Source organism: Papaver somniferum, chromosome 1 (genome assembly GCF_003573695.1).
Source record: "Papaver somniferum cultivar HN1 chromosome 1, ASM357369v1, whole genome shotgun sequence".
Lineage (NCBI taxonomy): Eukaryota > Viridiplantae > Streptophyta > Magnoliopsida > Ranunculales > Papaveraceae > Papaver > Papaver somniferum.
Window position 1 is genome coordinate 26,941,109 of NC_039358.1, and position 27,909 is coordinate 26,969,017.

The window sequence follows — 27,909 nt, forward strand, 5'->3', positions numbered from 1 at the left end:
ATTAATCTCTCTGTTGCAAAATTGAATTCTCAATATTCATTCCAATCTTCTCGTTTCTAGGATAGATCTTAGGTCTGATTCAATCATTAACCTGTTCAATTTCGGTTTTCGGTCTTCATCTCACGATGTAACCTCGCCCGGAAACCACAGATGCTTCAGATATCATGGGAAGTGTGGCTAGAATGCTGGAGGATGTCTTGGAAAATCAAGCTGGTATCGCTAGAAGTCAGAGCGAGACATTCCGCTTTTTGAATGATATAGCAGCGCAATTACGAGAGGGATCAACGGGCATTTACCCAGACAATGCAAGAAACGCTGAATCCTTATCCAGAAGTCATACCTTTACCAATGGAGATGCATAAAGAACGCGTGGCCACAGGGGACTCAGGAGAGACGAACAACATGGTCCAGCTGGCGACAGAGACTCGGGATAACTCCGTAGAAGAAAAGATTTGTCCGGGATGCCACATATGCCAGATAAAGAAAGGGAGCATGCAGCTTACAGAGCCTTGCTGGAAGATTTATACCTCAAGACTCTTACCGAAGCTCAGAAAACTTCCCGATCCACAATGAACTTTCAGCCAAGTGAAGAAATGCTCGAGGAGGGAGAAATCAACCAAAGGACGCGTGAGTGTGGCGGATGGGAGCATTCAACTCATTCACTCAGCAGTGATATTACAATGACTTCCGCATTCCTTTACCCAGTCAAGCGAGCCACAGATATGATGACACATTCTGGTTTACCAACTCCATCTCCGAAGCATGCTCCATATCAAAATCCCAGAGAAACGTCACGACGTCCACTAACGCAAGAGAAGCTAGACTCAAGATATCCACGTTTCCCACTTCCAATGGAGAAGATATTGGAATTGCTGGAGGCATGGGTACGAGACGGAGAAGTGCAACTGCCTTCCGTGTGGCGTCCATCGACTAATCAAGAAATGACAGACCCGAGGTATTGTCATTATCATCGATTCCTTCATCACCCTACCAGTGAATGCAACGCCTTGAAGCGCATCATTCAGGAGAAGCTTAATTCGGAGGAGTTGCCTTCCCTCTCTGGAAATTAATGCGTACGGTTTCCTTGAAAAGGTTGCTCGGGAAGATTCAGTTTCTTACAAATGAGACTCTAAATATCAAGTAAGTTCTATCAAACAATTTTACGAGAAAGATAGTTTTAGAATTTACTGGGACTTGACATCCCACACATGAGAAAGAGATTTGATAACCAAACACCATGTTTGTTTACCTTTCATACTTACCTTTTCGTATGATATTTGGAATTTCATATGACATGTGCTATCATTCATAACCAAGATATAGATTCTATTTAGAATAAATCTCTTTCAGAAAAGTCATTCACAAAACTATCTCAAAAGGAACCAATTCAACCACCTATTAGTTCAAAATCTGAAACCAAATTGTGAAAGGAAATCCTCACAATCACTCAAAGGCATCTAAAGAAAGAACACAAGTAGGTGGTACGAATCCTTCAAGGAAAGTCCTTCAGAAGCAACTCATCCTTCTGAGAAAGAGCATCTTTCATTCTTTGGAGTGCGGCCTGTTTCATCTACAACTCCTTAGACAACTTTTCAACCTCTTCTTCCTGGCAGCAATACAGTCTGCAGAAGGAGCTTCGTCTTGCCATTTCTGAAGCTCCTGGATTTCAGAGAACCCTTTGAAGAACCAAGGAGCGTTGAAGTCGTACTGCACAAACACGTCCTGATGGCACTTCCAGTCTTCAATCACCTCCTCAGAAACACTGCGACCGGTCGTGACGCTCATCCCTTGAATGGAGAATAAAACTTCTTGGACGCGATTGACTAACGCAAGGCGACTTTTGAGCTTTGTGGTGGTAGTAATGTGGACGCGCTTCTTCCATATCGCCGTGTACAACTCCTCGAACTGAGTCGGCACACTGAACCCCCCAACCAACACATGACTTGGACGAGGGAAATCAAAGGGAGGATCGAAGATATCCCCAAGAACAACAGGTTGCCTTGCCAATGCTTCATCAGGAACCTTGTCAGCTGCAAGAGGCATTTCAGAAGAAGTCACCATGACTGCCTTATCAATGGGAACCTGCTCAGGAAGATCTTTAAGGGGATCCGCCTCAGCATTAGCAGATGTTGCCTCTCCTGCATTCCTCCGGATGTCCACTTCACTCTGAATGATGATTTCCGTCACGACCTCGTCTACAAGCTCACTAAGGTTACCACTTGGGGAGGTATTCCGTTCAGTCAAGCTTGCACCATATTTGTCATTATCTTGAAGAGGATCAATATCACCAGACCTCTCATGAAGACCGGCATCGCCAGACTTCTCATGAAGACCGGCATCGCCAGACTTCTCATGAAGACCAGTATCGCTAGACCTCTCGTTATGACTACGAGCCAGTCTTGTGAAAGCATTTTCTTTCGAGATTCCCTGATTGCCAACAAAGGATTACCTTTAGTGAAAGTTGCTCAGGAAGAACGAAACCAAGGGATCAAACAAAAAGAAGTTTAAAATACCTGCATATTGGAGGAATTGAGGATCACCGAACCACATGTCTGCTTCTTAGACCTCACTCCTGCTTGGGGACTGCAGTCATCATCTCTGATTCGTTTACCTGGGAGTGGTTTCAACCGAAGACGCTCCTTCAAAACGTCAGAAGATGGTTCGCCACGGGAATCTGTCACAACCTCCTCCGAGAATTTATGAAAGGTTAACAATTGTTCCCTCCAAAATTCCTTATACCTGTCGGTTACCACTGGTTTTCTTCTGATAGGAAAGAAAGGAAGGCTCTGCACTGATGAAAAGGCGTTAGCATTAAGAATATCCGGGAAAAGTTCTTTTGGAGCCTCCAACTGACGAAGGAATGGAACACCCTGGTCAAATCCCATTTGTCGAGCAGCCCTATCAATATTATACGGAGTCACAGTAAATCCTTTGTCAAATAAAGACGGGACATATCCCGGAGTGCAGCTTCGCAAGTAAATGAGTTCTCCAAGACTTGCGGTTTCAACATCAGTACGCAACACGGCATCAGGAACAGTAGAAAAAGTCTTTGGCTTAAAAATGGAAGGACGGATCTGCCCCCATGGACGAAAATCTATAGAGGACACGTTATCGAAGACATCTACGAGCTTCACACCGTTTTTGGGACGTCTCTTCTGCCAACAGAGTATTCTCGAACCACCATACAAAATGCTGAGCGAAGTTGCAGGAACAGGAGCATAACTTTTGAAATGTTCCCACAAAAACGCCTGAAGAAAAGCGATGTGGATACTCTACCTTCTTGTACCCATTGGAAACATGCATGTCTTTTGCTAAGGCGTCCAGATGAGAATACAGAGATCCAAGGAACAAGGCGCCTAGGGGAATCACCTCACCTTTTTCCAGCCTTATGGCAAACCTAACAAGGTCACCTCTTATGGTCTTCTTTCCAAAACCATCGTCAAATATGTCTCGGGATAGCCACAAAGACAGGAATGCAATCACGCTAAGCTCGTCTTCCAACTCCTGACCTGGTTTTGGGTCTGCAGGAGACCACTCCGACACCAACCAAGTGTAAAAGCATATCGAATCTTTCTTCTCCTCCTTATCCAGATCATCGAATTTTGCCGCTTTTCGAAGTATAACATCATAATTGCGACGTTCTGCATCAGAGAATATGTAAAAGAAGCTTCCGGCGATAGGCAAGTTCATCAACGCGGCTACGCTCTCCAAAGTAATATTCAACTCTCCCCACCGACATATGGATGTATGAGTAGAAGGGCGCCACCTAGAAATGAAAGTGATCAATCCTGCAACATCTTTCTTAACTTCAAGAATAGTAGATGCCATGACTGCATTGAGGATTTGCGCTTTGATCAAATTAGATTTAATACTCTTATTACTCAGCATGCGTCTCATCCATCCTTCGTAAGAACCCATTGGAGTATGACAAATCTTAAAGTCAATAGGTGAAGGAGGATATTCATTTCTTCGAGACAGAACCTCATCACAAATGCTGAAGAAGAGGATGGATCAGCTTCCATATTTTCTGAACCAGAGAGAAGGACTATCTTGTGACTAGGATGTTTTCTAATGTTCGGAAAAGGCACGATAAACAAATCATCATCTATATTCGGCATATTTTTGAGGCAGTCAACACTCCCTGACTTGGCACCAGCATTATCCTTAGAAGACATTTCAACAAGAGTCTTTTGTTTATCCTACAAAAGACAATAGAATCAGTACTTGTATGAAAACGCATGGGATGTATAGTCACACTCGACAGGAAACACATTCACTTTGAAGTACACAAAGAGGGAAAGCAAGCAGGCTGGTATAAAGTCATAGCAGCCAAACCGGTCAAGGTCACTAACATGAGTTCACGTGAAGACAAGACTGGTCACATCAGTCCGGTATATGTCAACATCAAAGTCAGGTATCAGGCCACGTCAGCAAAGAAGTCAAGTCATAAGGCTGGTGTTGATCAAGTCACGAGTCTGGTATTGATCAAGTTACAAGTCCGGTATTGATCAAGTCACAAGTCCGGCATTCATCAAGTCACAAGGCTGGTATTGGATTCAAACGAGACTGGTATTAAGCCATGACAACATACAAGACTGGTATTACTCAAATCACAAAGCCGATATTGGTCGAGGAAAAAAGGCTGGTATGAGTTCGACTTTCAGTCAGGCATATGCGGTGGGACCTACGTTCAATCAAACACGCATGGTGGGGCCGCGTTTATGTGCACGTATTATAACACGGTTTTCTTATACTCATGGGAATCGTGTTTACGAAATCCAAGCCAAATTTCATTCCAAGCTACAACCTAAAAAACTAGGTTTTCATGCAACGATGAAAAGGAAGCAAAAACAACGTATTCATGGATTCACGACTAAGCAATCCTAGCAAATATCGGGAGTTTTTGCTATCTATTTCGGTGGAAGAACTAATCATGATATATCTTGCAAAAGGTTTTCCTAAGAAATTAGGGTTTTTTTCCTAAAAAAACAAAAAAAAAACGGAAAGCTTACCTTGCTGCGGACGGACGGCGGTGGCGACGACGAGCTCGGGCGGCGGCGACGGGCGGCGTGATCGGCGACAGAAGTTGCGGACAGAGAAGGGAGCTCCAAACAAAAAAAAATAGTGAGAAAAAAGAAAAGGGTCGGCCCCTTTATAAACAAAAATTGGAAAAATCCCAATAGGAAAAGGATTCCTCTTTTGATTAGATTCCTCTTTTGATTCAAACACCTAAGGAAGGAAACCGGTCCCACCAAAGGATTTCACGCTTGCACGACGGCGTTTACATGGGAAACTACTAGCGGTCCGTCAAAGTTCTTCCGGGTAAACTTCCTTTATCCTGTCTTTCTCACATATGTATGTCACCATCTCATACCTACCCCACAATAGGGTAACCATTATGTGCTAGGTAGTGGACTTAATGTTGATGGTGGATTTTCATTTAAGGCTAAAATTGTAAAAGCCGAAATTATGCGCTAACATCCTGCAAAGGATAAAGCCACTGATAAAATAGAGAATACTTCTCCATTGAAAACTTATAACATTATCAATTAATGCATGACCAGCCTTGTATTTCCTGTACTACTCCATTCTCATTATTGGTGCGGCATGACGACTGAGTGATCGCTCTCAGCAGAGCAACACAAATCTCCAATAATTAAATAAGGAGGCATGTATGAAATACATGTACAGGCTATAACTCTCGGAGTGTTATACTACCCCGATCGAGCATCTGGACTGTCCATATCAGTCTATCATGACCATCCAACTTCACAAGCATGATTGGATGGCTTAGTTGGATCCATAACCCTCAAGCAGGTATTGGAGCATTCAACACCGGACCAATGCGGACCCGCATGGTCGGCCCCCCAAAAAGGGAAGCATAGCTTGCTAAAACGTCCAGCCAAAGCAATATGGACGTGAAACCCTAAATTAGGGTTTGTTGCACATTACATGAGTTGCAAATCTGTCTCAACCATCCATCTTCGCAGGCATAGATGGATGGTGTAGATGTAGATTCAAAGGTCCCAGAGCATGCCAACACAATCACCACGAACCCGCCTACAAACACGACCAATCGGTCAAGACCAACCACAGTTGGTCGTTCCAAACCGTACGCCCAAAGTGGGCATGCCGCACGGCCGGGAAAAACCCTAATTAGGGTTTACATTGATCGTGAGCGTACGTTTTCTCCTGATCGAATGGAGGGTTTAGAAGTCGACTGAGCAGGTCCAGTGAGCATCAACATGATCACCGTTGACCCATCTATCTCCACACCCGATCGTCCAAGGCATACCATGCCTGGTCGCCTCGATTCGCACGCCCAAACTGGCGTGGTCACACCTCCCAATCACGAACTGATCTCGACCACTCAACTTCACCGGACAAATTGAGTGGCTTGGATCACGTTTCCATGGGACAGTCAGGTATATACGTGAACACCAGCCTATCACCTACACGCCGAACCAATCGGCCGGGACCGACCAAGCTTGGTGGTCTTGAAACGCGCGCATGAAGAAGACATGGCGCACGACATTTACGGCACCAAACTTCTGTCGTAAATCAATCCTGACCGCTCCTCTTTGTCGGACAAATTGAGCGGTCCAGATTACACTTTCATGGGACAACAAGGTATGGGCATGTACACCGGCATGCCATCTACACACATACCCAATCGGCCATGCCAAAATCGTGTCCCATGCTTGGATTCGACCAAACTGAAAAGTGGTGCTTGCGCACCTCTTCCAAAACCCTAATTCCATTAACGGTCGCAGATGAGTGTCTCAAAGATCATCTCGTCCGTCCAACTTCACCGGCTTGGCTGTACAGCCCTGGTCAGGAGTTAATTGGTCAGTGAGGCGTCATGGTGATCACCACCTGTCACTCTACCACACCATGTGGTCGGCCAAGGGAGGACTTGCTTGCGCAACCTCCAAACCATCACATGAATTAGGCTGGACATGAAGATATTTTGAGACGCTCAAACAGCGATGCTTCATACATGCTGAATATACTCGATGCAGTACCTGCATAGAATACACACGATACTTCACAAGTATCGACTTCCTAAACACTTGGTTATCTAATCTAGCATTACATGCTACTTTATGTGGGTCCCACGTTCCACACACTCGAGACATCAATCATATCACAAATTGGGGGATACATACTGGGGTATTGGTCTTGCGGTTTACAGCGTGCAGCGTGCAACGCGCCATCACAAGAACGTGTCAGGAAGTCATGGACGGTTAGTGATGATGGGAGAAGTGGGCAAGACTAATCGTGTAACACTAACACACGACTCCACTACCACATCACTCCACTTTCTCCACTTCCCACGAGATACGAGGTTCAGGCTCAAAGACTTGTATAAATAGGTTCTCCGTCCTATTTTCCAAACAGGGCAAGACAACAGAAACCAAGTGTTGATACAATCATATTCAAATACCAGAACTGATAACTTACACTCTGCAAGCCAGTTCGGTCTTCTGATACAAGTCATACATAGCCAACACCTTCACAATCTCAACACCTTCTTCGCTTCCCTCCCTAAGACCGACCCTATCTCCTTCACTTTGTAACCGAAACAAGTCTAGAACGACCATTTCTTGGTTTAGGCCGGACTTGCACAGATTGATTTCTCGAATCACAAGCACTCCCGTGCAGTACATTTGTTTAGGTTTTAGATTCATTTCTCATCCACACACCCCAAATTACCAAAACCGACAGAAATAGTTTTCACCCATAAGCAACCTTTCAAGGATTTTGAAAACTCTTTGAGACGAACAAAATGGTTATGTTCATGCTCTCCCAAGGCTTCGGGAAAACGAGAGACATGTTCTCGAGCATTTCCAGTTCCGTCATACAGAGTGAAAGTTGGAGAAATGTAACCTTTTGGAAGGGGAATCATCTGCGTAGCGGCAGGATAAGGAGGTTGGTGACGATGGACATGTGATGTCTTGTCTTTTCCACGATTCTCCAGAAGGCGCTCCATGTCTTCCCGAGTAATGAAATTTGATGGTTCCTTTGCTGATGAATCTGCAGCTTTGCCAGTTTCATCATCATCCACTGTATGGATTGGGATTACTTCAGGATCAGCAACATCTGAGGATTTCTCCTTCTCTTTTCCCTTTTCTTGAGTCTTCTCTGTCATCTTATCAGTAAGAGTTTTGAGTTAATTACACAACTCATTCTGTGTAGCAGCCATGTCCTTCTGATTCTTTGCGAGAGTCTCCTGCACTTTGATAAGATCAAGAATGGTAGGTGGTGGATTTTCTCTGACTTCTTCAGGGTGTCGACCGAACAGGGGATGACCTTCAGCGTGAGGAGGAGTAATGTCACCACCGTCAGTGTTGGAGGCCGGAAAGGATATTCTGATTGTCATTGTTGTTGTTGTTAGTACTAGCATCGTGTGTGTTGGAACCTGTAACTAACCCAGACCTAAGACCAGCCATGTGAAATCGTGAGATTGCAACCGAGAGATTAATCTCCCACTGTGGTCTCCAATCTGTGAATGGGAAAAAACGATTTGCTGGATTTTACGGAATTGAAGAGTCGACCGTGTGGAGACTCCTTGAACCGAGCGAAATGTTGAACCTTACACAGATGCACTGCAAGAAGGGAGTGCTTTAAGTTCGAGAGATCAATCTGTAAGACCCCGGCCTAAACCAAGAACAATGGCCGTTCCAGAGTAAATTCGGTCACAAGAGAGGATGGGTTGATCTGTAGGAGGGAAGCTGAGAAATACGTGAGATCAACGGTGATCTGAGATTGTAGATATGTTGTGAATTCAGCATGAAAATGCTCCGAATGATTGAATTTTGCTCAATTGAGAGTAATTTCTATGAGTTCGTGTAGACGAAAGATTGTCTGTATGAACTTTGATGAGAAATTGCTCGTCTTGGCGAATGTTGTTCGAGTGTTCGAAAAACTTCTGTCTTTTCAATCAGGATTCAGAGACATTTTGTAATGTCGTAGTTGAAAACACCATGATCCCATGAAGTGTGACAGTTGATGGAATCAGAGAATGGGAAATGGGAAAATCATGTTAAAACCAATCACTCATCGTGCGGAGACTTGGTTAACTTTCCACCCACTACTTTGCTGACTCTTCCAACTGATTGCACGACTTGCTCACATTCTCATCGTGGGTGAACACACGTGTCGTAGACCGCCAGATCAAAACCCTAGTTAATATCCCCCCATGTGACACGATTGAAATCTCGTGATTTTGGAGTCAGTTGCTGACTTTATGGGATGATGAGTCCATGTAGCGCTGAGTTGAACATGTGTGAGTAAATGTTTCGAAACTCATGAATTTAACATGTCTGCTGAGACGAGGTATCATCATAACCTAAGACGAGCAAAACTGTGTTGCTAAATTGTGGAATATTGATAGTTGAACCAACATTCTCTGGTTTGAGCAAATATTGCTAGTCCGAGCGAATATTGCTAATTGAGTAAATATTTCCGGTTCGAGCGAATATTTCTAGTTTGCTAGTTTGAACAAATATCGCTCTTTTAATGAATTGTTGGTAGCTGGGCCAAGTAAAATATTAATTTAAGTTACTGACTGCTGGGTCGAGAAAAATAAATACGAATGTTAATCATGGAATCAACATAAAATGCAGAGCTCTGGATTCAAAACCCTAATTTTACCAAGATAATGATTTATTGCAAATCACATAAGACCGGCTACATGGGATGACGAGTTCACCATATAACGCCCAGATGCTCGAATGAGCAAAAATACCAAAGTCTCTTGAGGACCAGTTGGTGAAAGAATGATTAAATGTTGGTTTAATAATTTACTGAAATAATGCTCCTGTGAGTGACAAATCATAAAACCTGGTTTTATGGAAAATATGAGGGACCGGCCAAGAGGTCATGGGACCGGCTCTTGATGGCCGTGGGACCAGTAGATGGTCATTTGAGAAAACTTCCAATTGTTTGGAAAGAGTTTGAACCTAATATGAGATGCTGAGCAAATTAGGTTAAAATCATTAAAGCACGCGGGATCCGATGTTTGCAAGCCTCAGGGTCACCCTTGGTCGGTCAAGGGGATGTGCCTGTGTCACGATGATGTCCGTGCTTCATTCCTGAAAATTTTGATATTTTCTGGTGCACGTTTGAGCAACATTTGGAGAAAATATGAAAAATCCATGGTTTTGCTGAAACTAGGAAAAATACATGAGATGATGAAAATAATAAATAAACAAGGAATCAAAAAGTGTGGGACCGGCCACGGCTAGGTCATGGCCGGCCGGCCGGCTGACACGCGGTCCCACATGCTTTTCCCAGTTTTATGTGATTTTATGTATTTTCTCTGATTTAAGGGAAATTCCATGAAACTGGAGAGTTTGGCGAAATTAGGGAACTTCCATGAGATGAGAGACATAATTAAAATATAAAGTAGGGAATGGGAGTGTGGGACCGGCAATGGCCGTGGCATGGCAGGCCGGCCAATGGGCACGGGTCCCAAGGCACTCTTCCCAATTTTATGTAATTTTGATGATTTTAAATAATTTTCATAAAATCAAAGGGATTTGTTGAAAACCAAGATATTTTGTTGAAATCAGGGAGGTTACTTGAAATCAGGAAACAAAACACCAAATAATAATAAAATAATGGGCGTGTGGGACCGGCCAGGGCATGGTCGGCCGGCTAGAGCCCGGTCTCACAAGTTTTCCTATTTTTTTAATATTTTCCATGATTTTAGAGAAAATACATGAAATTAGGTAATTTTATGGAAAATTCATAAAATCAAGGAATTTTCATAATTTGAGAAGGAATAATAAAATAATGGGACGTGAGGTGTGGGACCGGCCATGGCCAAGGCATGACCGGCCGGCCAGCAGTCCCGCGACACCTTTCCCTAATTTTATTATTTTTGATAAAATCATGTGATTTAGATAAAAATACATGAAATTAGGTAATTTTCATGATTTTAGGGAAAATTCATAAAATCAAGGAATTTTCATAATTTGAGAAGAAATAATAAAGTAATGGGACGTGAGGTGTGGGACCGGCCACGGTTAAGACATGGCCGGATGGTGCTCGGTCCCGCGACACCTTTCCCTAATTTTATAATTTTTGATAAAATCATGTGATTTAGATAATTTCTTTGAAATAAAGGAAATTTGCTCGAACAAGAGGATTTTCATGAAATCATGAAAATATTAAAAATATGATAAAATATAAAATTGGGCGCGGGACTAGTCACGGCATGACTGGCCGGCTGGTGAGCCTAGTCCCCTGGGGCTTTTGCTTAATATTTTATTATTATTATTTTCCCTTCCTATTTTGCATAGGTTCCTCGTTCGTTCGTATTTTTGAAATGCTCGTTCGTGCATTCAAAATGCTGGTCTGTGCATTATCTGCTAATTACACTTGCACCATTTTTGTCGGTGCTTATTCGATGCTCAAATTCCTGTTTCGTTGAATATTTATTACTAACCTGTGGAATTCTGCTGGGAAGAACCACAGATTAAAGTAACGAAATATAACGAGGAATCGTAGAATATTGCTGGATATTCAGGCGATTAATTGACAACTCGTAGAATATTGTTGGATATTCAGGCGATGGCTCGTAGAATATTGTTGTATATTCAGACGATTTAAGATAATTAATTGTTGGCTCTATACTAGAGAGGCTTCCTATCTAGGAGCATTAATTATCTGAGGGTTGAGCAATATGAACTTGTTGGAGTGTCATATTCCTCTTGCATAGTCGGGAAAAACTTGGTTACATCCCGAAGACGTTTTCGCTCTATACTAGCAGACATGCTGTCTAGGAGCCGCCCAATCTTTCGATTCTATACAGTATGAGATGTGCCGTGGCCTCAGCTGAGAGACTACACATCTAAATCTTTTCTGATAGACTTTCTCCATCAGAGGTGGTATGAGCTTTCATGCATAGAGACATGAGTCTCGATACTCATCCGATTGCCGGATCCGGAGTAATTATTGAAATTTCTCAGTATTCATGAGATGTGCCGTGGCCTTAGCTAAGAGACTACACATCTACATGTACTTTGAGAGACAACCTTCTCAATCAGAGATTTTATGGCATGAGCTTTCATGCTTTGATGAGAGACATGAGCCTCAATACTCACCCGGTTGCCGAATATGGAGTATAGTTTTACAATTCTACCCTTTTTTCGAAAATCCACCATCTACAACGTCGCACGTTGTAAACCGCCATACCAATACCCCAGTAAGTTTTCTTCAGTTTACGATATGTTTGGTGTCTTGAGTAAGTCGGTCAAGTCGTTGGACTTGCCGCACTGAATAGCATATGGTGCTATTGGGTGAAACAACTAAGTTGTTTGTGATGCCGACATAAAATATCGTAGGTGCTCGATGCATGTAAAGCATCGGTTTTAAACAAGCAGCTCGAAACAATCGACGTGCATGAAGCATCGTCGTCTTAGAGCTTATTAAATAAGTCGGGATTAAGCATCTTAAAATGGCAGCATGCCAGACCACTTTTGAGTAATTGTTTGAAGGTCGCTGGGATGAGCCACCACTTGCTTGATTGCTCCCTATGACAGAGTGGCGGCCGGTGATCATTGAGGTACCTCGCTGATCGCCTAATATTTAATCCAAGCTGTCCGACCAAGCTGGCGAAGTTGGACGGACGAGATGGTTTGCGGCACATGTTTGTCGTCGTTGATAAAATTTAGAGTTTAGGGTCGTGTGAACATCCCTACTTTGGCCGATCGAATCCAAGTACTGAGTGCTAGTTCAAACGGACCGATTGGTCATGTGTGGAGTCGAGCCATCAGTGTGCATGACTACACCTCTTGGTCCATCGAAAATCGGATCTAGGCCACTCGATTCGGCCGGCGAAGATGATTGGCCACGATAAATTTGTGACTGCCGCAAAGCGTGAATTAGGGTTTTGGACAGCCGCGGCTACTCTAATTCTATCGAGCAATTAGATGCTTCATTGACCTCACAAGGTAAGTCGATCGAACACGGATGGAGTTGGGTCGGCGATGGACTTGTGTGCACCTTCCTGATGATCCAAAACGCAATCTAAGCCATCCAAATAGGCGGGATAAGTTGGATGGACGTGATCGATTTAAGACGTTAGTGTACTTCTGCGACCCAAAATTAGGGTTTAGAAGCATCACGCCTGCCATTGTTTGGGAAAACGTTTTATTGCCATATGGCCTTGCCGTGGGCAAACCGATCGAGAGGGGGGAAAGCTGGGCCGCCGGTGTACACGCTAGCACTTCCCTAATCACCCATGGAGTAATCCAAGTCTTCCAACCAAGCTGGCAAAGTTGGATGGTTGTGATGCTTTTAAGATTGTTTTGGACAGTCCATGCTCGTTCGAGCTTCTTCCCAAACAGCGCGACCACCCTACTTAGGGTTGGCGTTTGACAACGCTGGGAGGCGTATAGGTGAGGTCCAATCGGTCGGGGAATTAGTGGGCCCGCCGACGGTCATCATGATGGTTGCCTATTCCTGCCAGGGTTTGGCTAGGCTTGTTGAATTGCGCGGCCAAATTGTGTGGTCGTGATCATTTCTGAGACTGATATGGACAGTCTAGATTTCTCTTAAGGAAATTAAACATGTTCGATCGAGCTGTCTTTAATTAAAAACGCGTCGATACGAGATTCTCTTTGTCAGAGAGTGATGTAGCATGTGTTGGTATTTTCATGCAGATCTCAATACTGGCACTTCGGGAGATTTATGCTGCTCCGCTGAGAGTGAACACTTAATCGTCATGTCATGTCAATAATGAGAGTTCGGCTGGGAACATAGCATATACAAATACTAGGCAAGTTATGCATTAGTTGGTAATGCTGGCAAAATAGAATTCACAGAATATTTGGGATTGCTAATACGCGCACCATTCTAAGTGAATTTCATATATATATATATATATTGAATTGCTCAATGAGCGAGGAGGGTTTTTGCACTCGTCACTTTTCAAATGGCTTTACCCCTTGCATGGTGACATCGCACTAAATATATGGTTTACGATTTTAGCCCTTGAACTAAAAACCACCATCAACATTAAGTCCCCTGCTTAGTACGTAGCAGTGACATTGTTGCGGGGTAAGCACTAGATGGTGACAAATAAAGTTAAAACTTATGAGACAAAGTTAGATGTTACCAGGAGAGATGGGTCGGCCTGTCCTTGGAACATGTCACGTTCAAGAGGCGTCTAGGTAAGTGTTCCCCTAGCATGATGTCGGTTGGCCCAGGTAGATTAGGCATACTGTTGGTTGGGATCTCAAACTGCATTCCAATTCCCTTGTACATCTGAGTATCGTTCGAGAGCGTGTCCGAGCTTTCCTGGCTTCGGTTAGCATGGAGGAAGAGTGGAAGCGCGATGAAGCATCTCAGCTAACAAGTGCTAGGGCTGAAAGTTTTGCTGCACGGCAAAATGAAGAGGGCGGAGCATAACATGAACTCCTGGATAAACATGAATACCCTTTTCATGACGACGTCATAAACCTCGACTCTGATGTGGACGAGCCTTATCATGAGAAATATCCTTAAAGGGCTGCTGAAGAAATTTCTGAAAAAGATGTTGAAGCATCTCGAGAGGATATTTAAGCGGTTCGATAGGATGTTTAAGCGGCTTCCGGAGAGGATACTGAAGCAGCTCTGGAGAGGACTATAGTGTATGCGCCATTCGCCCTGGCGTTGATGACACTTCTTAGTAGTCCTTGTTTCATGTGGCTGGAGCCAGAGCTTGATCGAATAATAATCCCTCATTCATGATGCTTTTATGATTTTCCGTTTCCAGTTGGATGAATGAAATCTCCCGACTAAGAAATCCAAATTATTAGAAAGATCTCGCAATACCTTGAAACTTTAGACGTAGCGCTCCTCGGTAAGGTTAGAGTAGAGCATGTGTACATGATTTTGCAATCTGAGCTCTCCCATTCTTTTGTTTGATATTCCCCTTGCAGACTACACGCTTCTTGAAGATTTGTGGCGTGCCGGCTAGGTAGGAAGAAGGATGGACGTTGTGTCACGAATCTTTAAGGACTTCGTTCCAAGCAACATCTTTTGAACCGTCTTCTAAATATTGGATGGTTGTATGGAATGGGATGTAATGAGCAGTCCCCAGTCACACTTCAGATTCGATGACGTGACTGGATACGTGAAAACATCTTTGATTTGTACTTTTGGAGTCTTTAATGCACATGTACGTCTTCATGTTGAGAATTTTCTGCGGCTTGTAAAGCTTCAAAAGTGATGATGCTGATATTAGAAATAAACCGGTTGAGGGACGTGAAGGCATCCTGTGCTGGGAGTCCCCAAGTGTAATTATCCCAAGATTATTTTCTCTTGAAAGACGTACTTCCATTGCATTTGCTGGTAAGGAGTTGAAGCGTCTTCGACCTCTGAAGAGAGCGCTGAAGCGACTTCGGAAGAGAGTGCTGAAGCGGCTTTGGGAGAGAGAGCGTTGAAGCGAATTCTTCTGCAGAGAGCGTTGAAGCGACTTCTTCTAGAGAGAGCGTTGAAGCGGCTTCAGGAGAGAGCGTGCGTTGAAGCGGCTTCTGGAGCATGCGTTGAAGCGGCTTCTTCTGAGGAGAGCGTTGAAGCGAACTCAGGGGAGAGCGTGCGTTAAAGCGGCTTCTGGATAGAGTGTGCGTTGAAGCGGCTTCTGGATAGAGTGTGCGTTGAAGCGGCTTCTTCTGGAGAGAGCGTGCATTGAAGCGGCTTCTGGAGCATGCGTTGAAGCGGCTTCTTCTTCAATTTTATTTTCCCTTGCAAATTACATGCTTCTTGATCGACCGTCTCTCTTGTGTTGAAGAAGTCCCTTGACTGACGGCGAAGGTATTTCATGCTGAGCCTCAGTCCCCAAGCGTGAGTTACATGACTCTATCTTGTATGGTCGGTGGGTTTACCATAATAAAGATATCACCATCTCGCCTCCGTACTGGTGACTATTACTTCTCCATGAGAAAGCAAAATATGCAGAAGTTCGGATCACCTCTGTTCGTAGTGGTTGTTGCTATGGTGAAGCTCTGGCGAACGATTCTTGGCAGCAGCTGTGATCAGAAGAGACTGGCAGGGAGAGGCATGGTAGCTACTTGCACGAACTTGGCAATCTTCATATAATGGTAGAGATCGTCTCGTTATTAGAGGGGGAAGCTGATGATATAACCGATAACTTCCTTGATGTTTCCTCATGAAAATACGTCTTCTCTCTTGAGTATGTCCTCGTCTTTGGACATCCTGGAATCATAATGATAGCGTGCTTGCGTCTCTCTAAATTCAACATCTTTGAGATGGGTAGTGCTGAGCAGTCCCCAGCTACACTTATTTGTCTTTATTATCTTTGGATCGTGACTTTGAGGAGTAGGGAAGTTCCCTCATGCGAATGACTTGACTAACATGTTGTGTAAATATGATCAAGTTTTTGACATGGAGAGTATGTATGTACCTCTTAGGTCTCGGGTGCGACCTCCTTCGGTAATGCAACTACTCCTTCTACGGGAGCTGAAATTCTGAAAGCGTATCTTACTGATGTTGTTACCGACAAGCCAGATATGGTATGTCTTGGACGTTGTTTTATAATTGTGACAGTCGTGCATGTGGTACTGGAATCGGAGTTGGCGGTTTTGGAAGCGCAGGATGTTGTATCTCGGTGGTTTTCCTCTTGCTGATTCAATGAAACTGCTTACAGAAGGCTGAAGGTTGTATTGTCACAAAGTTCAGAGGATGTCTGAAATTGCAGATTCTCTAGCATAGCACGACAGATGGATACTATCCTATTAATGCATAATTCCACCGATCGTTGTTCAATCATATTTGGATCGTGAGAATCCAGTGCCTAGATTTTGAACCTCTTGACATAATCATTTGGATGCTCATTGTTTCGTTGGAACATTCTCCCCAAATCTGAAAAGGTGATTTGCTCGGATACGAAGAAATACTTCTTGTAGAAAGTGGTTACCATCTCACACCAATTGGATACGCTGTTTGGTGCAATGTTGTTGTGCCAGGTGTACGCTCTTCCAGTAAGTGACTTTGAAAACTCTTTCAGGCAGAGGACATGGTTATATTCAGTTCTCCCAAGGATTCCAGAAATCCAGAGATGTGTTCACGGGCGTTACCAGTACCATCATAGAGGGAGAACTGAGGAGAGGTGTATCCTCTCGGAAAGGGAATCCGGTGCACGTCATGAGGGTATGGAGGTTGATGTTGGTGCATATCCATTGAATTTCCCTTACCTCGATTATGAAGGAGTCTCTCCAGGTCCTCACGTGTAACGAAGTTGGATGGTTGGTTCCTTTTCCACGGGCGTTCAGGAGTAACACGAGCTTCTTCATCTACGTAGGCACGCACTGCTGAAGTGCCTGCTCCGGGTGTGTTGAATGTGATCCTTGTTGGCTCCAGGGGTTGTCGCGACTCTTGCAGAAATTGCTCTGTTAATGTTTTGAGAAAAGTGAGTACCTCTTTCTGAGTTGTATCCATGTCCGTCTGATCCCTAGCAAGTACTTATTTCCTTTCCATCAAATCCACAATAGTAATAAGGAGTTGTCCTCCTCTGGTTCCTCACGACCGGAGGCGTCACATAAAGAGATGTTGGGGCTTGCAGATGCTCTGGCTCTGGTGATAGGGGGTGTCACGCCCGATGGAATATCTCCTGCTCCGCTGGTGTTGGTGGTAGAGGACGTAGTTCCAAGAGATGTATTGGACGCATTGATAGGTTGCACGGTGGCGCTACTGGTAGGGATATCAACGCCGAGAGTGTTGTCAGCACTAGTTCCATCGGAATTGGTTGCTGACCCAGACCTAAGATCCACCATTTTGAAATCAGTAAAATTGAATCGGGTATTGAAGAAATTGACTTCACAACCGAGAGATTAATCTCCCACTGTGGTCGCCAATTGTTTATGGGTGAAAACTGTTTCTGCTGGTTTTGGTAAATTTGGGTGTATGTGGATGAGAAACGAATTTAAACCCTCAAGAAATGCACTGCACGGGAGTACTTTTAGATTCGAGAGATTAATCTGTAAGACTCTGGCCTAAACCAAGAAATGGTCGTTCCAGAGATTCAATTCGGTCGCAAAGTGAAGGAAATTGGGTTGATCTTAGGGAGGGAAGCGAAGAAGGTGTTGAGATTATGAAAGTGTTGGTTGTTTATGACTTGTATCAGAATGTCGAACTGGTTTGCATAATGTAAGTTATCAGTTGTGGGTGATTTTTGGATATTGTGTTAACAACAACTTGGTTCTCCGTGTTTCTTGTTTGAAATATGTCGAAAAAACTATTTATACAAGTCATTTGAGCGCAAATCCTTATCTCGTAGGAAGTGGAGAAGGTTGAGTAGTGGGGTTGTGTAAGAGGTGGTGATTGTCACACGATCACGCCTTCACCCACTACTCTCATCGTTGTTAACCGTTCGTCTTTCTTGACACGTTCTCGTAATGGGCGCTTTGCACGCCGCACGCTGTAAACCACCAGACCAATACCCCAGTAAGTATCCCACAGTTTGATACATGTTTGATATCTCGAGTAAGTGGGTCAAGTCGTTGGACTTGCCGCACTGAATAGCATATGGTGTTATTGGGTGAAACAACTAAGTTGTTTGTGATACCGACATAAAATATCGTAGGTGTTCGATGCATGTAAAGCATCGCTTTTAAACAAGTAGCTCGAGACAATCGAAGTGCATCAAGCATCGTCGTCTTAGAGCTTATTAAATAAGTCGTGGATTAAGCTTCTTAAAATTGCAGCATGCCAGACCACTTTTGGGTGATCGTTTGAAGGCCGCCGGGATGATCCACCACTTGCTCGATTGCTCCCTATGACAGAGTGGCGGCCGGTGATCATCGAGGTACCTCGCTGATCGCCTAATATTTAATCCAAGTTGTCCGACCAAGCTGGCGAAGTTGGACGGACGAGATGGTTTGCGGCACATGTTTGTCTCCGTTGATAAATTTTAGGGTTTAGGGTCGTGTGAACATCCCTACTTTGACCGATCGAATCTAAGATCTGAGTGCTAGTTCAAACGGACCGATTGGTCATGCGTGGAGTCGAGCCGCCTGTGTGCATGACTACACCTCTTGGTCCATCGAAAATCGGATCTAGGCCACTCGATTCGACCGGCGAAGATGAGTGGCCACAATCAATTTATGACTGCCGCAAAGCGTGAATTAGGGTTTTGGACAGACGCGGCTACTCTAGTTTGATCGAGCAATTAGATTCTTCATTGACCTCCCACAGGTAAGTCGATCGTACACGGATGGAGTTGGGCCGGCGGTGGACTTGTGTGCACCGTCTTGATGATCCAAAACGCGATCTAAGGTATCCAAATAGGAGGGATAAGTCGGATGGTCGTGATCGATTTAAGATGCTAGTGTACTTCCGCGACCCAAAATTAGGGTTTAGAAGCATCACGCATGTCATTGTTTGGGCAAACGTTTTATTGCCCTATGGCCTTGCCGTGAACAAACCGATCGAGTGGGGGGAAGCTGGGCCGCCGTTGTACACGCTAGCACTTCCCTAATCACCCATGGAGTAATCCAATCCGTCCAACCAAGCTGGTAAAGTTGGACGGTTGCGATGCTTTTAAGACTGTTTTGGACAGTCCATGCTCGTTCGAGCTTCTTCCCAAACAGCGCGACCACCCTACTTAGGGTTGGCGTTTGACAGCGCTGGGAGGCGTATAGGTGAGGTCCAATCGGTCGGGGCATTAGTGGGCCCGTCGACGGTCATCATGATGGTTGCCTATTCCTTCCAGGGTTTGGCTAGGCTTGTTGAATTGCGCGGCCAAATTGTGTGGCCGTGATCGTTTCTGAGACTGATATGGACAGTCTAGATTTACCTTAAGGAAATTAAACATGTTCGATCGAGCTGTCTTTAATTAAACACGCGTCGATACGAGCTTCTCTTTGTCAGAGAGTGATGTAGCCTGTGTTGGTATTTTCATGCAGATCTCAATACTGGAACTTCGGGAGATTCATGCTACTCTGCTGAGAGTGAACACTTAATCTCCATGTCATGTCAATAATGAGAGTTCGGCTGGGAACATATCATATACAAATACTAGGAAAGTTCTGCATTAGTTGGTAATTCTGGCAAAATAGAATTCACAGAATATTTAGGATTGCTAATACGCGCACCATTCTGAGTGAATTTCATATATATATATATATATATATATATATTGAATTGCTCAATGAGCGAGGAGGGTTTTTGCACTCGTCACTTTTCAAATGGCTTTACCCCTTGCAAGGTGACAGCACACTAAATACAGGGTTTGCGATTTTATCCCTTGAACTAAAAACCACCATCAACAACAGCCTAGAAAATATCAATCACCTCACAGTAACTTAACTATATGGTAGCAGAAGAAGTTATTGTGGAATCACAAAGAATGAGACGAAGAGCTTTGTGATTACTTTTTATATCTTACGTATCGGAGATAAATCTCGAGAAAATCTTAGAGAAGATAGTACTCAATAGATAGAACAAGTAAGATCAGAAAACGCAACTACAGAGAAAATAGTTGGGTCTGGCTTCAAGTCGTTAACATATAACGGTTTGGGAAAAACTAGGTTAAAGGAGAATCGACTCTAGTCGCAACTAGTATCACACAAAAGTGTTGAGATTAGGTTTTCCAGTTGCTAGACTTCTCCTTTATATAGTTTTCAAATCAGGGTTTGATAGCTTAGAAACAAAGGAATCAATATTCATCGTTAGATGAAAACTTGATTTAAGATTCAAGCTAACTTTTCTTAAAACCAAAGCAATATCTCTCCACCGTTAGATGGTCTTAGCTTGTTACACACAAATTAAATATACCTTCATTTAGATATGGGTAACCGTACCTAAACGTGTATATTGAGTTGGCTCAACAATAGTTAACCGAAGTTAGCCATATGAACACTTTTGTCTTAACCACATTCATCTAACGCATCCAGATCAAATATGATGATCAATCAAACACAAATGATAATAAAATTAATCTAATTGTGTTACTCATAGAGTTGTTCAATTGTATATATCTCATAGAATTATACAAGACACAATTGAAGCAAAATCAAATTTGATTTATGATTGTACAAAGTACTTATAAAAGAATCAATTCATGAACATTAAGCAACGGTTTACAAAGATTGCATTCCTTAATTTATAAATGTATCTGTACATGAGTATGAAATCATACTTAACCGATTTTAGAACTTTAACCACTAAGTTTGCAAATGGGTATGCAAACTTTAGTTCCGGACTTTGGTCTTATCCAGCAGTTTGCAAACGGGTACGCAAACTGCAGTCCCGGACCTAACTAAGGTACATCCGTTCGCATACTGGTATGCAAATTTTGTTCCCGGACATTAACAGTTAAAACCGTTCGCATACTGGTATGCAAACTTGGTTTCCGGACCTGAATCATACCACAACAGTTTGCATACTGGTATGCATACTATGTTATATCCGGACAAAGGTTAATTGTTCTAAACTCCCATTTCAATCATTGAAACATCCTTAGAAGACGATAATATCTATCTCACACAAATTTTTAGCATATAAGTAATTTTCAAGTGATCGAATGATCAATATGAAACACTCCGAGTCGATATCAAATGACTGCCTCACACAAATCATGTAAGGTGTTTCAAGGAAATTTTCACATGATCATCTTTTGACTTGTTATTTAGTTTCCAATGAATAAATTGTTTCCAACAAAACTCGTCAAGAATAATGATGAACGTAGCTAAAGCAAAAAGCTTCCAACAAATATTTCGAGAAATAGATAAGCGAGATAAACTCGGCTTGAAATATCAAATGTGTATAATGTAAAACTCTATATAGCTATACGACTAAGTCTCATTAGGAGATAAAATAGAATAGACTTCTGAGTGATAGATAAGTTTTAGTCTCAACATACCTTTTGGTGATGAAGTTCCTCCAATCTCTCCTCAGTAGATCTTCATTTTCAATCGATGAACGCCGTGAAGTCTAAAGCTCAACTACACATTCTATCATAATCTGAGACATGGCTATAAGTAGCCTAGAATCAAGACTTATAGTTTTGATCACCTAAACTTGACAAACAAGCTTGAGATAGCAACGCTTGCGAGTTCGACCGAGCAGTGCTCTATCAATCTCCCTCTTTGTCAATTTTAGTGACAAAACTATCAATACATATGGATTACAAAATTAATAAACTTTGTAGCTTCTCATCTATCATGCTTGATTTCCTTGGTTCTTCAATATTCCTTGAATTATTCGTCACTTCAAGTACTTCAACGATTCTGAACGTGTTCAACTCAACATCATTGTTGTTAAAGATCCGTAGCCATAACAATACGAAAACAATTGTTCTCAAATATTGTTACAGTGTCAAAGTATTATTACACAACATCAAAGTTCAATTGTATCACAACTTTTACAATACTACTACGGTGATATGTATCATTTCCCCGTAGTCAATACTTCATCACACAATGAAAACCACTCCCCCTTACATAATGATCCGTAAAACATAGGTATGTAATGTGATATACAAAATAATTCTCCCCCTTTTTGTCAATATAAATTGTCAAAGGTCCAAAATTTAACGGGATCACAATGAAATTGTCAAAGAGATAATTCATGACTAAATGAGAAAATATCAACTTGGTTTCGATGATTTCACATAGTCGAAACTTAGTGTATTCATCAAGGAGTTAATAAAAAGATACAAAAAAACTCCTACAATATTCCACAGCCGCACTCCCCACAAATATTTGGAAATTAAGCACAAGTTCAATTAAGAACTCTCCCCCATAAAATGTCATTCCCGAAAAAACAACAAGAGCGACCTTACTTTTACAAGAAAAGAAGGATTTATTTGGACATTAAAAAATTACATGAAACATGAATTTGTATCCAAAACACTCGAATAAATTAACCACAGGAAGACCTTAATGATTAATTTAATTAGAAATTCTCAAGATAAAAAAACTTACGGAGCCATACAGTACTTTCACATAGAAGTGGATCAGGGAAAGATCAATACTGCGGAATATTCAAAAGTTCATTCTATCTTTTATCAATAATATTTTCATAATGATACAATAGACTTAACTTTTGGCATATATGAAATAATAATAATAATAATTCTCTCATGGTTGCTCCAGCGACTGAAAACCGGTTTTAATCTTCGGAAACACCATGACTGTTGTAGGATTTCTCTCCGTTTTTTATTTCAATCTTCTTTTTCGACCTCATTCGTTTGGTTTTGAACCCCTTTTCATTTCTTTTGGTCGCTGTTTTTGTTTTGTTTTTAGGGTTCTAGTTCTTTTTTCCTTTTAGGGTTTTTCTCCACTGTCACTATGTCTAGAATCACTAGGGCTTCTTCCCCAACTAGGTTGCCTGCAACCCCTTCTACCCAGTTTCTGTTGTGTTCTTCCCCATCTACGGATACAGTTACAGCAGACGTTAGTTTCTGTCATTGCCATTTCAAGACCTTCCATGGTTGCTGTCATGGTGTTAATGGCTGAATCTATGCCAAAGGTTCTTTCATGAAACATTTACACGACATACACTTATCCTCTGAAGACAACAAAACCTTTTGTAGAGAACTGATTTCCAACAACCTGAACGTCTATCTTGCTTGCGAGAAATTTTTTTACAGTCTTCGAATGTGGTTGTGTTGTAGGTGAATGCATTTACATGTTTGGAAGATGCCGTGCAAGGTCAGAGAAGGAGTTATTCATGGAGAAGTCATTGTAGGACCTCTCAGTGGTGTCGGGGCTGATTTTCTCCTCAATGGTTTAGCTAAACCAGTTGAGGTGGGTGCTGACTTCCTGATCTCTACGAATAAAGCATCATCTGATGCTCCTACCAATGATGGTGACGATGTTGTAGAAGCTCTTTCCACGGATTTACTCAACACCATATTCCAAAGACAGTTCACAACTGTTCCGTGTATACCACATCATTGTCAGCTTGCCTTCTCAAGGGAGTTCAAAGCTTGTCTCGACAGGGTTATCATTAGTCCAGGTAATCTATCGGCATGGTTGCAGCTTATACTTCTTCCAATTTGTACTTTAACCCTGTTCAGACTGAGAAGCTCAGCTGAAGCAAAATCCGGCAACATAAAGAGATTGAAGGTCGCGGCCATCAACCAAGCTATTTCAGTTTGGAAGGAGCCTAGTGGTTGTTCTGTCCTGGTGACTAAACTATTACAACATCCTGTTCGCATGGGAAATGGGAAGACAGATTCGAAGAAGCAAGGTGCTGCCAACATGTTGGCTTGCCGGAAGAAGATGAGTTGCGGCCATTTCGCTGCTGCAATACGTGTGCTTTCTTCGTCTGGGGTGGCTCCACACAATGAGAGAACTTACCTTGATTTGCAAGATAAACATCCACCAGTGCCTCCTCCTTCCATTCCCGTTGATGTTGTCACGGTCAACCCAATCACGGTGGATTCTTGGGTTGTTTTCGGTGTTATAAAGAGTTTCCCAAAAGGTACGTCGTATGGCCGTGATGGATTATGTGCACATCATTTAGTTGATGTAATGAGTGGGGCTGCAGCAGCAGTGGCGGATAATTTACTCGCTTCGATTACAGGGTTTTCAATCTTTGGTTGGCCGGTAAATGCCCTGATAGTTTAGGTGAGTTCATTGCCAGTGCGCCCTTGACTCCGTTACTTAAATCTGGGGGTGTTATTAGGCCCATTGATGTTGGTACAGTTTGGCGAAGATTGGTTTCGAAGGTAGCTGCTTTCTCCATTGGAAAGGACATGACTTCTTATTTAGGTGACTATCAATTTGGAGTTGGAGTGCCTGCTGGGGGGGAGAGTATTTTACATGCTGTAAATTTCTTGCTGGAGATGAAAGGTCACTCATAGAAAATTTCAATGTTTCTCATTGGATTTTCTAATGCTTTCAACATGGTGAGCAGACCTCAGCTCATCAAAGAAGTTCGTCTTCATTGTTCAGGTATTTCTCGCTGGGTAGAGTTTTGTTATTTGCGACCCGCTAAACTCTATTATGATCAATATATTTTGTCCTCTGCACTCGGAGTTCAGCAAGGGGACCCCCTTGGTCCCGTGATGTTTACATTGACACTTCACCCTCTAGTGAAGACTATTGCTTCTCGATGCACACTTGATTTACACGCTTGGTACCTTGATGATGGTACCATTATTGGTGATACATTGGTGGTAGCCAGGGCCTTGAGCATAATATAAATTCAAGGACCAAGTAGGGGATTACATCTTAACGTGAAGAAAACGGAAGTCTTTTGGCCTTTTATTGATCCCAGAAGTACAGCTGATGGTGTTTTCCCTCATGATATTGGTAGGACCTCTAATGGTATTAAACTTTTGGGTGGACCTGTGAGTTTGGATTTGAACTTTATTAGTGATATGATGTTGACCAGGTGAATAAGATTGTTCAACTAACGACTGCAATCAAAAAACTCAAAGACCCTCAAAGTGAGATGCTATTACTTCACAATTGCACTGGTGTGTCTCGATTATATTTTGCAATGCGTACTACCAATCCAGCAGCCTTGCAACCAGCCACTGATCTTTTTGATGACCATCTACTTAAGTATTTGAGACTTTTAATCACTGGAGACAGTGCGGGGTTTGGTCCTTTACATCAGATATTGGATACCTTGCATATCAAAGATGGAGGCCTTGGCATTTACACCATGGCTGACACCCGTACCTACTGCTACCTTGCCTCTCATAGCCAGACAACTTCAGTGCAAAATATAATTCTTGGTAATTTATTCTCAACAAATAAAGGCTTTGCTTATCAGTTGGCTCTTCAGAACTTTATCCAGGTATGTAGATTACCTCCTTCTTACTGTGTCGACGATACTTCCCCCCCTTCCATGCAATCCCTGACAGTCACTTATTTTGATGTAGTTAAGAAACAAATCCCAGACCAATTTCCTATGTCTGCAAGAGTTTCCATTTTGTGGCAGTGTAACCGTGTCAAGCATGCTCAAGATTATTTATTAGTTGTACCTATTAGTGGGCTTAACCAGTGCCTCTGGCCTAGACACTTCCGTGTTGTGCTTTGATATCGCCTTGGGATCCCACTGTTTGTTGAGAATGGTGTATGCACAAGTTGTAACAGATCTATGGACATTTTTGGGGACCACGCGCTTCACTGTGATAAAGTTGTTGGAAGTAAGTTTCGACATGATCTTGTTTGTGATGTTATAGCTGATATTTGTTACAAAGTTGGTGTACATGCGCGCAAGGAAGTCTCTCTTGGTATTCAGTCAGATGAGGATAAAGACTTGAGGCATGCGGATATTCTTGTTCTCAACTGGGAGAATGATCAAGATGTTTGTATGGATGTCACTGGTGTCTCTCCCTTCACTGGTGAAGGTAGACGCTCTTTTGTCCCAGGGAAAGCTATTTCTAATGCGATTTCAAGAAAGCGTACTAAATATTTAGACAAGTGTGCTGCACTTGGTTATGGTATGGGCGTCCTAGCTTTCTCTACTTTAGGGGAGCTCGGTGAGGACACTTTATAAATCTGAAGAATTTTCTTGTTAGTAATGACGCTAGTAGTGGTTTTGGAAGTTTTATTTTCCATAGATTAGGCGCCGCTATTCAAAGAGGAGTTGGAGCCCAGCTTGTTGTTAGGCTACCAACCAAAAGCTTTGTATGAATATTATATAATTAAAGTATTGTCATTCGTTACGATAAAGATTAAATACTGCAAAATCATCTTCCAAAAAACTTAGAATTTAAATAAATAAATCAAAAACATTGCAAGATGAAAATCGTTGGAAATAGCTATGTGTAATCACAATATTTGCTATTCAAAACCCTAGTTATCCTCTTAAAACACAAGAATAAATTCTCATAAGAAGTTTCCTAGACAAAATAAGAAATCAAATTTCTTTGATAACTTCATACCTCTCCATGACACCATCATAAAAGGTATTATCGATATCCTTGATCCTTTTGACCGTAGAAACTCCATGTTCATGAGTTAGAACATTCACCTTTCGATCAACAATGCGATCAAGTTTCCTGGATTTGATTTAATCAGAGATGAGCTTCTCCTGGTTTCATATTAAGATCGTTTGATTTTCAAGGATTTTGGTCTGACCATCAATGAGATGATTTATTTGCAGTTAAAGATTTGCAAATTTTTCCTTTGAATCATTCTGAGAATGAATTAAATCCTTGACATATTTACCAATCCAGGAGTTGTACTCTTTCCTTGCAATCATCTTTTTCAAGACAAGTTCTTGAGCCGAATCACATCCTTTAATGTCTTCTTCATATCAAGATTCACCACTTCCCGAGGTCTTGAAGAGTTCTCTCTCTCTCTCTATATATATATATATATATTTTATATTAGGGACGGAAAAACAATATATTATATATATATGTTTGAGAACAAGAGAATGAAACCCTTGTTATGTAAACCTTATAACTCTCAAGAAGAAGACACGGACGTTCGCGGGCCGATTACAGAAAGTAAACGGATCAGAAAAGATCCAAAATAAGGAAATACACTTTGTTTTTCAATTATCTCACATATTTTCTCGGCTCAATAATTCTAAAGATGCCTTTATATTATAGCACATAAAAAAGAATCAACAAGATGCATTAGTTACTAGGACTCCATTTATGACTCAACTTTTACGATGAATAAAACAACATTAATTTAAACACAAGATCAAATGATAATCTACGACAAACTTGAGCATCCCGCAAATATCATCCTTGTAACTCCCAAGTCAGATACAAGGATAAGCATACCTAGAACTAGGTAGCAGAGTGAGAAGTAATCCTACTGCGAAGATTGAGGGAAGAGTTGTAAATACCTTTTGAGTGTTTGTGTTATGTATTCCTTACCTTCCTTTGGTTATATCTTATTCCAGGCGAATTAGACATAAACCCTTTTAAATATTTATCAGAAGGATTTTTCTGAGGATTAAGTCTAGGATCTCTAG